The 10496-nt window shown below is 37.8% G+C and overlaps 2 long non-coding RNA genes across 2 annotated transcripts; one reads left to right on the top strand and one right to left on the bottom strand.

Moving 5' to 3' along the window:
* Nucleotides 1-5410: 5410 nt before the first annotated feature.
* Nucleotides 5411-5845, bottom strand: LOC122996532. Its single transcript, XR_006407020.1, has 2 exons — nt 5764-5845; nt 5411-5665 (listed from the first exon to the last, which is right to left on the bottom strand). It is a non-coding gene; the product is annotated as an uncharacterized LOC122996532 (long non-coding RNA).
* A 66-nt stretch (nt 5846-5911) lies between these two features.
* On the top strand, nt 5912-10212 carry LOC122996531. The gene is made up of 3 exons (XR_006407019.1): nt 5912-6065; nt 8946-9019; nt 9503-10212. It is a non-coding gene; the product is annotated as an uncharacterized LOC122996531 (long non-coding RNA).
* The last annotated feature ends 284 nt before the right edge of the window (nt 10213-10496 follow it).

Raw genomic sequence — 10496 nt, 5'->3', positions numbered from 1 at the left:
AAGTCTCTGTGGTTTATGTCCTATACTCACTGCACTCTCTGCAAGCATTCACCCTACAGAAGCTCTGCAAATAATACTCTTGTCAGTAACCAGTTTCAAGTAATTTCAGGATTTTAGGATGACTGTTCTTATCAAAATACATCAGTATGAAGCACCTGCCTGACCTTAAGATTTGACATATTCTATCTTTTGCGCTTATCCTGGTGAAAGACATTTAAGTTCTCGAATTTGGTTTGCTTCCCCACTGTGACTAGATTAACGAGCTGCCCTTTTGCTTGTAGCATTGCCCATATTTCCTGCAGCTTTAGGTATCTTCATTAGATATAGAAATATTGACCTTCAGTGCTTTTTATGAGAATGTATAACAGAGAAAAGCAAGCATTTATCTATATAGCTTTGCAAACTATTCTCATCATTCCATATCTTCTTGTACCATGCTGAGCCCACCGCTCGTATTTTATATTGTACACTTTGTTCGTATGTGAAGAATTTGTCTTACATCTGACCCCTGCTTTCACCATGTTTGGTCACCTTACAACAATAGTCTGAAAGTGAATATACAACCAGCGTGTTGAATTTGACACAAAAAAGTCACAGCATGGGCATATTTTGTGACTGCATCCACCTCTCCGCATTACTGTCTCTCAAAATCACAAAATCACCAAACAAGAAATGAATGAATGAAGATTTGTTAGTTACAGTTGTGGGGTTCAAATATACCTGAAACAGAGATCAGCTCTGTATATTATTTGATCCAAACTTTAGTATTTCCATTATTCCAACATAACAAGAAATCGTAAGAAAGATTTAGTGAAATTTTAAGTAAAAATTTTAACTGTATATTGAACAAGAGTCGAGGATAATTGATAAGCAGTCATTTCTGATCCTCTTTAACACCTTGCTGTAGGTTAGAAAGTCTGGGCTTGAAGCACTTTATGTGCTGACTCAACAACTTGTTAATCAAGCCTACAGTTATGCACACACAGTCAGCTGCATGGAGTCCTCTGAGAAATACTGAGATCCCTATTGAATATAGATATAATTAGATTGTTGCACAAGATCTCTCCGGCTGAATTATGAACTCAGGCACACACTATATGTTCACCAAACAGTAGGTGGTGAGTGATGCTGCATTGTGCAGTCAAAACAACATGGCTGGAGTATAAAAGTTGAGATTTGACAGAGATTCAGACATTTATACCTGCATTGTGGCTTGTTTTTGAAGTAAAAGGCTGAAAATATGAAATTCCCGAATTTTCAGCTTGTCACACAATATTCTTTTTGGCAGTTTAATCATCTATTAACTCTAACAAGCTGTGCAAATGTAAAAACATACCCGCACAGCCGACACTTTAACAACTTCCAAGAATGTCATATATGAAATTAGGCCCGGAAAAATGAAAATAATGAATATAGACAGACATTAATAAAATGTCACAGTAAAACATTCATAATTGAATTACTGATTCAGAGGCCAAATACAATGTTTAAGCTAATAGAATTAAAATAGTATATTAAACAAATGTTCCAGAGAGTTGTAGAGATTAATAAGCATTTACATGTAGCAGCAGTTTCTCTGCCCCTGAGTTATGTGACCTTTCCTACACTCTTAAACTGCATACTGCAGAACTCAGGGGTAAACATTGTTATACTGCATGTAACTTATGCTTATTTAATACAAATGCAATATATTTTCCAGCAGTTCCCCAAATTGACCTACAAAGAATGTATTCCCATCAGGTTTCGAGGAGAAAACCATGTACAAAATGAGTAATTGTTGCATACGGAGGGAAATGAATCTGTGTTTATGCAGTTAAAGAAAATCTTAATAACCACACAGCAAACACATATAATCACAGATACCACAGAGATGGGTAATGTTGCCTTAAGCATCACTTGGGTTCGGTAAATAGGACAAATGTGCAGACAACATACGATATGACAAATGAGAATAACCCCAAACAAAAACCATCATTACCCTGGCAGTTTTGCATTGAAATTGAATCAAATTGTTCTCATTGTATCATAGTCCTTATACAGTACATGTTTGATTTCCATATCCTTTCCATATCCCACTCTAATCAGTCATAGTTATATTGGAACATGAATGGTGATTGCAGATTTCGAGTTGCTGTTTGACTGATTACTCTGGACTGAATTGATAGAGTAGAGAGTGCGCTTGAAACAAGGACACCACCATCTTTCTCCCTTTACCTCTGGGATTTAAATATTAAACATAAAGGATGGCAGATTATTATCCCTGTCACCTTGCCTTAAGCAATGATATTCTGTTTTAACAGTGCCATCAAGTACCTGCTGTGTCACATATTAGTGTGATTTCAGGTTCTTTGAAAAAATGTTTACGAGGCAAGTGAGTTAATGGACAAAACACATCTCCATAGAAAGTGATTTCTTCAGTCTCATTATCTGTGGTTACAGTCTGAAATAGTTCAAATGAAGTATAGTTAAATTAATGCTAAAATGTATTTAGGTTCTGATAAAACTCTGCTTACTTGAGTTTAAATCAGATTAAAAATGTCTGCAGTAAAAATGTCCTTGAGCCAGTCATTTATAGCTAATGTAAATGTAAATTGACTCTTTATATCCTTACTTTTCTTGTTGTCCTCGTTTGCAAAGTTACATTTAGATGCTTCCATAATGATCCTCGAGCAACACAAAGCAACAACATAACAGGCTCAGAATCGTGTTCTTTCCCAATTTAATGTATTGCAACAGAAGCTTTATATCAAAAAGCTATTTTAAAGTTCACACCGCAACGTAGAATACAGCAACAAACAAAGGAGCAACGCTGACAGAGAACCCTTTCAGTATTCTCAGCTAAAATTCTCATAGCATTTAATCTCAATAACACAATTCTGTCTTATCCACTTATAATACAGACCTTCTACTATTGAAGTTTGACGGTATTTGAACACTATAGTTTGAAGTCAGTAAAAAGGCAGATTTATCAGTTGCGTGTGTGTACTTGTGTCTTTGATAAAAAACAACATTTACATCAATTATCTATAAACTACTGTACATAAGGAAAATTAACACATGAAAATGCGCTGCTGAAACACAGATGTATTGGTTTCCACCAAACCTCAGCTCTGCCACATAGCTTTGAGAAAGTGACAATAAAATCAATGCTCAGAGGTCAATCTACTTAGAGTCAGTAAAAATTGCTAGTGAGCCCTGGGAATAAAAAGCAAATGCCACATATGGTCACGGTAACTGCACAATGGAAGTACTAACATTTAGAGCATTTACACAAAGACAAGTTCTGCACTGTGCTGCAAGCTCAGTCTGTCCTAAAAAACTGAGAATAGCATGTACCTGCAATTCATACATCTTGAGAAACAACAACTATATTTTCCCAGTTTTGTACGTCTCACAGTGGGCATTTTTGGCATGCAAGCAGAGTATATTTCCACCAGGAAGAGCTGATACACATGAACATAGAACACCAATTCTGTTTTCATTGCACTGGCTCCTTGTTTCCTTCAGGATTGACTACAAAGTCCTGCTACTCACATACAAATCCATCAACAGACATGCGCCTCCCTACCTACAGGAACCGATCATACCACACCCCTCCACCCGCACCCTCAGATCTGCCAGCAGCTTGCTCCTCCGGGCTCCCAGCACTAAGCTCTGCACCATGGGGGATCGAGCCTTCTGCTCTGCTGCACCACGCTTGTGGAACAGCCTTCCTAACTATCTGAGGGCAGCACAGACCCTAGTCTCTTTTTTTTAAAAAGGCCTAAAAATCTTTCTATTCAGGAAGGCTTTTCCATCTTAACTGGTATTACTATTTTCTGTATGCTCTGTGTTATTAAAACTGTAGCACTTTGAGTTTGACTATGAATGAAAAGTGCGGTTCAAATTAAATGTATTATTATTATTACTTTCTACTTATTTTCAATGGCCAGTTTCCATGACAACATTATCAAAATTCTGTTGCTGCCATAGCTTCACATTACAACAGAGATTGACATGACATACCAGGGTTCATTCAATCCACTCAACGTTTAAATTGAAAACACTCCTTTGTACTGAATACAGATATACAAAATATTCTCACATTCACAATTACTCTACAGAATACTGAAATGTTTCTTTTGAGTTGCTTGTGTGCTTGGGACCAGAAAAAAAATGGTTATCTTAAATTCCACAATAGGATAGGGGAGATATAGTTAGAGACTTGACTTCTGTAGCCATATAGACTAAGATGTGTAATATTCTAAACCACTTCAGCAAAAACTTGTTTTCAACAAACTTTATTCAGCAAGCTGGTGGATGGATTTCACGCTAGTTTAAGGAAAGCTACAGAGTCAGAGGCATGATATTACAAGTATCAAACTTTGTAGTGTCCTAAGAGAGATATGTGAAATCCTCAAAGCCGGCAAAACATAAATCATCACAGAAGCACTAGACATATCAGTTACTGGGCTCTGCACTCACATGAAAGTCTCAGTCCATGCTGGGAAAATCAGTGAAGCAAAAATGTCACTACCTGTCTACACTGGTGTGTTTTCTGGCTGCATCCTCAAAGTCTCTCCATGGCTTCATCTACCCAATCATTTGGATCCGAGCTTCATGACACACACGGGGATGATACTGTACCTCAGTTTCCCCTTACACTGTGTCTTATTTCCTAAGACTCACCCAGAAAGAAGGTTTTTAAGACATAGTGATAATAATAGAAACAGATATTTTAATCAGTTAGTATTAAATTAAATTTCTGTGAGATGTTAGTTGCTTTCACAAGGTTTTAATTAAGCAAAATAATTAAGAAATGCATTCCTTATAATGGCTTTTTAGCCCTTTCTACCTTTAATTCCAGTGAACAACCCTTGCAAAAACAACTTTTTTTTGCATCAGCTTTAGCTTATCTTTTAGTTTTGTTCTGTTTTGGCATCAGCTTTACTGTTCAGCAAAAATACTTTATTTAATGGAATTCAATGCAACAGAAGAAGCATGCCAGCAGTCACCCATAGCCCCAAAACCAGCTCTGGGACTGAATTTACATTGGTACAGTAGCTCTATCCTGAGTTGCTGTAGGGGCTATTCTCTCTGCCTTGTGCCCTTGCTTTGCCACATTTCCTCTGCATTGCACTCACACAAGTAAGAAGTAAGTCTGGAGTTTGAACTGCCAAAATATTATTAAATATGTGCTGTAGTGATCCATGACAACCTCCACGTTGTTATCATGGGATACAATTTTTGTGGTTAGCTCTGCCAACATCGTTTATTCATCTTTACTGAGTGGTATGTTGCAGTAAGTGATGCTCTGAGGAGATCATTTATTCAGCTGTGAAGTAGCTCAGATATGCATGTTGGTATCATTTCATCGTCATATGGGGGGCGGAGCAGGTGAACCCAAGTGCAGACAGAGGCGAGACTGGGATATGATAGAAACAAGGTATTTATTTTAAGGCAGGGGAGTGGGAATGGAGGCCTCGGGGAGCTTGGGCTGGTAGCTGGGAAACTGGGGCTGAGACAGGCTGGGGCAAGGGGGCAAATCCAGAGCGGAATCTGCAGAAGCTGGGTAGAACTGGGGTCCAGAACAGGGAAGCAGGGCTGACGAGACAAGGGACCAGAGACAGAGCAGACTGGACTGCAGGGGATAGGAGGCAGGAATGGGGAGACAGAGCAGACAGAACTGCAGGGAACAAGAGACAGGGTCAGGCTTGGGAAAACAGGCGGCAACAACAAGAAAACTGATAAAAGCAGGAGAAATAGCTTGAAGCGTAGACTGACTGGTGCAGAAGCTATGATCTGGCAGGGCTGAGTATAATAAGAGGTCTTGATTATGGAACGGGTTGCAGCTGGTGGGGCTCTGCTCAGACTCCAGCACACCTGTCTCCACTTACACAATCACACACACAGGAGGGAGAGAGATGAGGAGAGCCACTGGGAAAGCGGAAACAGAGAGGGAGACACTGAGGACTGAGGAAAGAATCGTGACAGTCCTTTAAAATGAACTTGGATGGGTGGGAAATCAGAGAGGAAGAACACACTCTTTTGTGGTGCTGGCCATGCTACATTACATTACAGCAGAGGTTAGTTTTGGGAGGTCACTAAAGGTCACCACTGAGAATCAGAAAGCATAGGGGACCATAGTGAGTTGGCATACTGTTGTTCTGATAGTTACATAAAGGTAACAGTGCAGTGAAAATAATAACTCTAGTCTATACAAATTGTAAAAGTTTAGGTAATGATTACGATACACTTTCCTGAATCAACTTTTGTGTCGTTCACGCATACTGTAATTGAACATTTGTGGAATATTAAACATTTTTGGGGGAACAGTCTGTCACTTTGATATCAGGATGGGAAAAGTTGATGGAAAATGGAAAGTGAATTCTGATAGTTCACAGAGCGGATGAAAACTTTGCTTCAAACAGACAGTAGGCATTTACATCTTTAACATTTCACCCCGCGATCTTGTCAAAATATAACAGAACAAAGAAGATGTAGGCCATAAAACTTTAATGCCATTGGATTTCATTCCAACTTTGTTATCTGCAGCATAGTCTAAAATCTTACAGATCTGTCAAGAAATCACACTTCTGCATGTCAAGGTTGTACATAACATCTCTTCTTAGATGTACAAATCTAAATGAAGTCCACCTTTGAAGTGTTATATTTATTTAATACCATCCATAAGCAATTATCCCTGACACATTTATCCTGACCTGCACATCCAATATACCAATTCTAGTTCAGACTTTCTTATGAATATTAATTCACGTAACCCATTAGCAAGGAGAACATTTTTTTGATAGCCTTGAGTTGATGAACGCACTTTCTTTTCCCTATAACTGATGATGAAATAGATTTTTTCTTTCTTGCCTTTCTATTAAAAGAGGAAAAAAATAATTGAAGCCAAGTCTTAGCCATAGGAGCAGAGGAAAAGGATCAAGCACATCTTCCTTTTGACCTACTTATCAGACGACCTGGCCTCCCTTCACTGCCTTTTCAACTGAATCATTACATCTGTGGTGTGATCCGCACCAGACGCCACTACTGTCCATTACCCACAGGTGTCTTCAAGTCACTTCTGACTTTGCTCAGTGTAGCTGTGATTCCCTTGATATATTATGGGATGGTAATTGGATGGGGAGTAGCCATGACTCAGAGTGGCCAGAACATGAATCAAGTTGGACAGAGCATATCTTTGTACCCAATGACACCTGAGAGGTCATTGCTCTTGGAGTCCATAAGCACAGGGTTTCGTTTTGATGGGTAACGACACCACTAAAATTTTACTGTGATGCTATTATGACATATATTTTGATTTCCTGTGCTGCATTATCACACTGCTGCTGGCTTAAAAACAAACAGAGTGAAGACAATATGTTCAAAACAATGCAGAGTGATGAATCCAAAGACATTATGTTGTGATTGTCTGTCTCCTTGTGGAAAGCCCTTAATAGAGAAATAATTGATTGATGAGCACTGTTACATCCTGTTTTATTTTGGTGTTTCCTGTTGATCCCTCTCGGTTGATCATCTGTTGGCAGGCACCTGGGCTGATTAGTGGGCTGAGTCTTTTTTATTCAGATCTCTCTCTCTCTCTCTCTCTCTCTCCATCCTTCTGTAGCAGAACCTTTGTGGTGCTAGGTATCTGGTCTTCATTTATTCATCCATTTGATTAATTTGCTTTAATAGACTCATATGTAGTAATTTGTGTCCATTATTATGTCCGTTGTTTGAGCCAGCCATAACAAGCACATAGATGATTATATGTGTCTCCTTGACACCATGCTCATACTGAATACCACTAAATTGCAACAACAAATACATGTTTTAAATGAAGTGTAACACTTCCTGAATTATGTTTTCTGTGGAAATGAAATGAATTAATGAACACACTTGCCGTGTTACAAAATGATATATTTGAATACTGAATACTTTTTTATAATAATATTAATATCCACTCTTTTGGTACGTAACATTATAAAACTTCTCCATGGTTATGTTTTGGCACTCACAGCACTTGGTTGAGGTTAAGGAAAGTTTGTGGTCTTAGCTTGACACAAAGTCCACAGTGACTTAAAGTACAAGACACAACATGTTTACTTTATTAACATTTTGCCAAAAACATAAAACGTAGTCTGTGAATATAATTCAGGCAGCGATGAGATTTCTCACCACATTATAATGAGAAACAAGTAGTATATGAACATAATTTCTTCCCAGTTTAATCCTCTTCAACAGCTCAAAAAACATACTTTGTTTTCCTTTACTAATTTTATGATAATTGTTTATAAATATTATCATTAATATTTTTTCACACACCTACGGCAGTGGAGTTTGTGGGAGCCCGAACAATTAGGGATTAAATCAATGTCAACAAAACACAAGGGTTGATCGGCACACATATTAAAGATTTTAGATTTTCACATATTGACATCTTCTTATTTAAGTTTGTATGCAAGAATGTAAACGAATATGAGTATCAGAATAGAAGCAAAGTAATAATGAATATCATCCTGTTAACAATATTAGCTTGAAAAGGAAGTGTGTGATCATAACTCTAAAGAGGCTTTGAATCTGAGGTGTGTTGCATTGTCCTGGCTGCATCCAGTTTCCAGCCCTCGGTTATTCAAGCAGGTGCTTGGACCGGATCAATTGTGCCTTTGTGAGGCATGAGAGGCTGTCCGCCTCGGAGGTTCCCTTAGTCAGCAGACTGCTTCCTTAGATGTAATATCCTGTTTCTATACTGTGTGCTGCAGGTTATTTGTTATATTTCCCCTGGTGCTTCATACAATATGTTGTTCAGATGAAGTTGTGTCTGTGTAGTAAAATGTTTGCTTATTTTGAATTCGCTATTGCAAAATATTGTATGAAATTAAAAACTAATGGGTTAGGGAATATAATGCTTTACTGATATTTGAATAACATACGTTTTTGAAATGTCTCTTAACCTTGTGCAGGGTTGGTGTGGGTCTCTTCTACAGCACCGTGATTGGAGTATTTCTGTCTTTCAATTCCCAATGAGCCATGAAAGGTAAGCTTGAAAAAAAAGAAAAAATGTGTACATTTTACTCTAGGCCTCAGATGTATTTTTCTACTACATTGTGCTATATTTTGTGCAAGATAGTGTAATTCCCCGAAGACATGTTCAGTATCATCAAATGCATGAGTCAACCTTGCAACTGAAGAGTGGATTATTTAATGCATGTCATAATTTCCATATATCAATAACATGGTTTAACTAGTTTACATGCCCCTGAGACTTACAGTATATGGTTAATCAAGAGCCATGAATCTCAATGTCAATATTTTACCCCGCTCAGTAATCATTTTCAGAGCTGTGGGGGTAGAAAAAAATATATAATTTCATAATGTTTTGAAATGCCATCATTTTGATCCATTTACCCATCAGACTTTATTTGCACAGACAGCAACATTCTCTGCATCTGTGCTCGGCGGAAGAGATTTACTCCGCTCATTGCATAATCATTTCTTTCTCTTTGCTTGCTATACTTAGCAAGCAACCTGACATGCCTCACCAACAAGGCCCACAGACACCTCCATCCTCATGTACTCTTTTCCAAGGACTTTTTGCTTTGATGTACGAAGACCTGGCATTGTTAACATCGGGAAGGTGTGCCTAGCATGCAAATACAGGAAATGTTTATTATTTGTACAGGAAAAGCACAGCAATTCTCGGGATTTTTTTCTCCTTGCTGCCTGTGCTGAAGGTTAGTTTCTGAATCTGGCCGTGTTCTGGATGTGTTTATGTTTATATTTCCCACAAAAAGAAACAGTGTTTACCACAGAATGTGTGCTCCATTATAATATTTAACATATGCATGCTGCCTTATAAATGTTACTTAGAGGCTGTTGTCTTGGCAAAATATTGTCTGGAGGAATACTGGCAATCTATTAATATATTAATTAAATAATATTCTGTTTCATTAGATGCCAGCCTGTCATACCTTCTTGCTTGTTTGATACAGATGAATTATGATTAGCATCCTTTGCCATTTAAATGTATTTGATTAAGACTGACTGGAATCTAGTAGTTTAAATTCTCTAATTGGAAATAGGGACAAATAATAACAGTTTCATCTCACACAATCTATGTATCTTTATTTTTTACTTTTTTAGAACTAACACACATAAAGACATACTTTAGTCAACAAATCTGACACTTCTCACTGCTAATTTATTGTAGATATGCTGAAAGGGCAGGATATGCAGCTTACCTGTTTCACCAAAAACATGTTAAGTATACATGAAAATAAAACATTTTAATCCCTATAGTGAATTGCAGTAATTGACCAAGTGCTATAATGATATCATGTAATAATCGGCAAGCTGCAGGTAGAGCTTCCTAACAGCCTCATAACTCAGAGGCAGAATGATAATGCTCTCTCACTGTGGCAAAGCAAATCACAATCACACAACAAATAACTAAGAGGACTAAATACCCTGAGGCTGAGTATTTTTTTCATGGGCTATCTGCTGCTATGTTTTTC

The sequence above is a fragment of the Thunnus albacares genome, chromosome 14, assembly GCF_914725855.1.
Source record: "Thunnus albacares chromosome 14, fThuAlb1.1, whole genome shotgun sequence".
NCBI classification, from domain to species: Eukaryota; Metazoa; Chordata; class Actinopteri; order Scombriformes; family Scombridae; genus Thunnus; species Thunnus albacares.
This window is presented reverse-complemented; position numbering and strand designations above follow the sequence as displayed.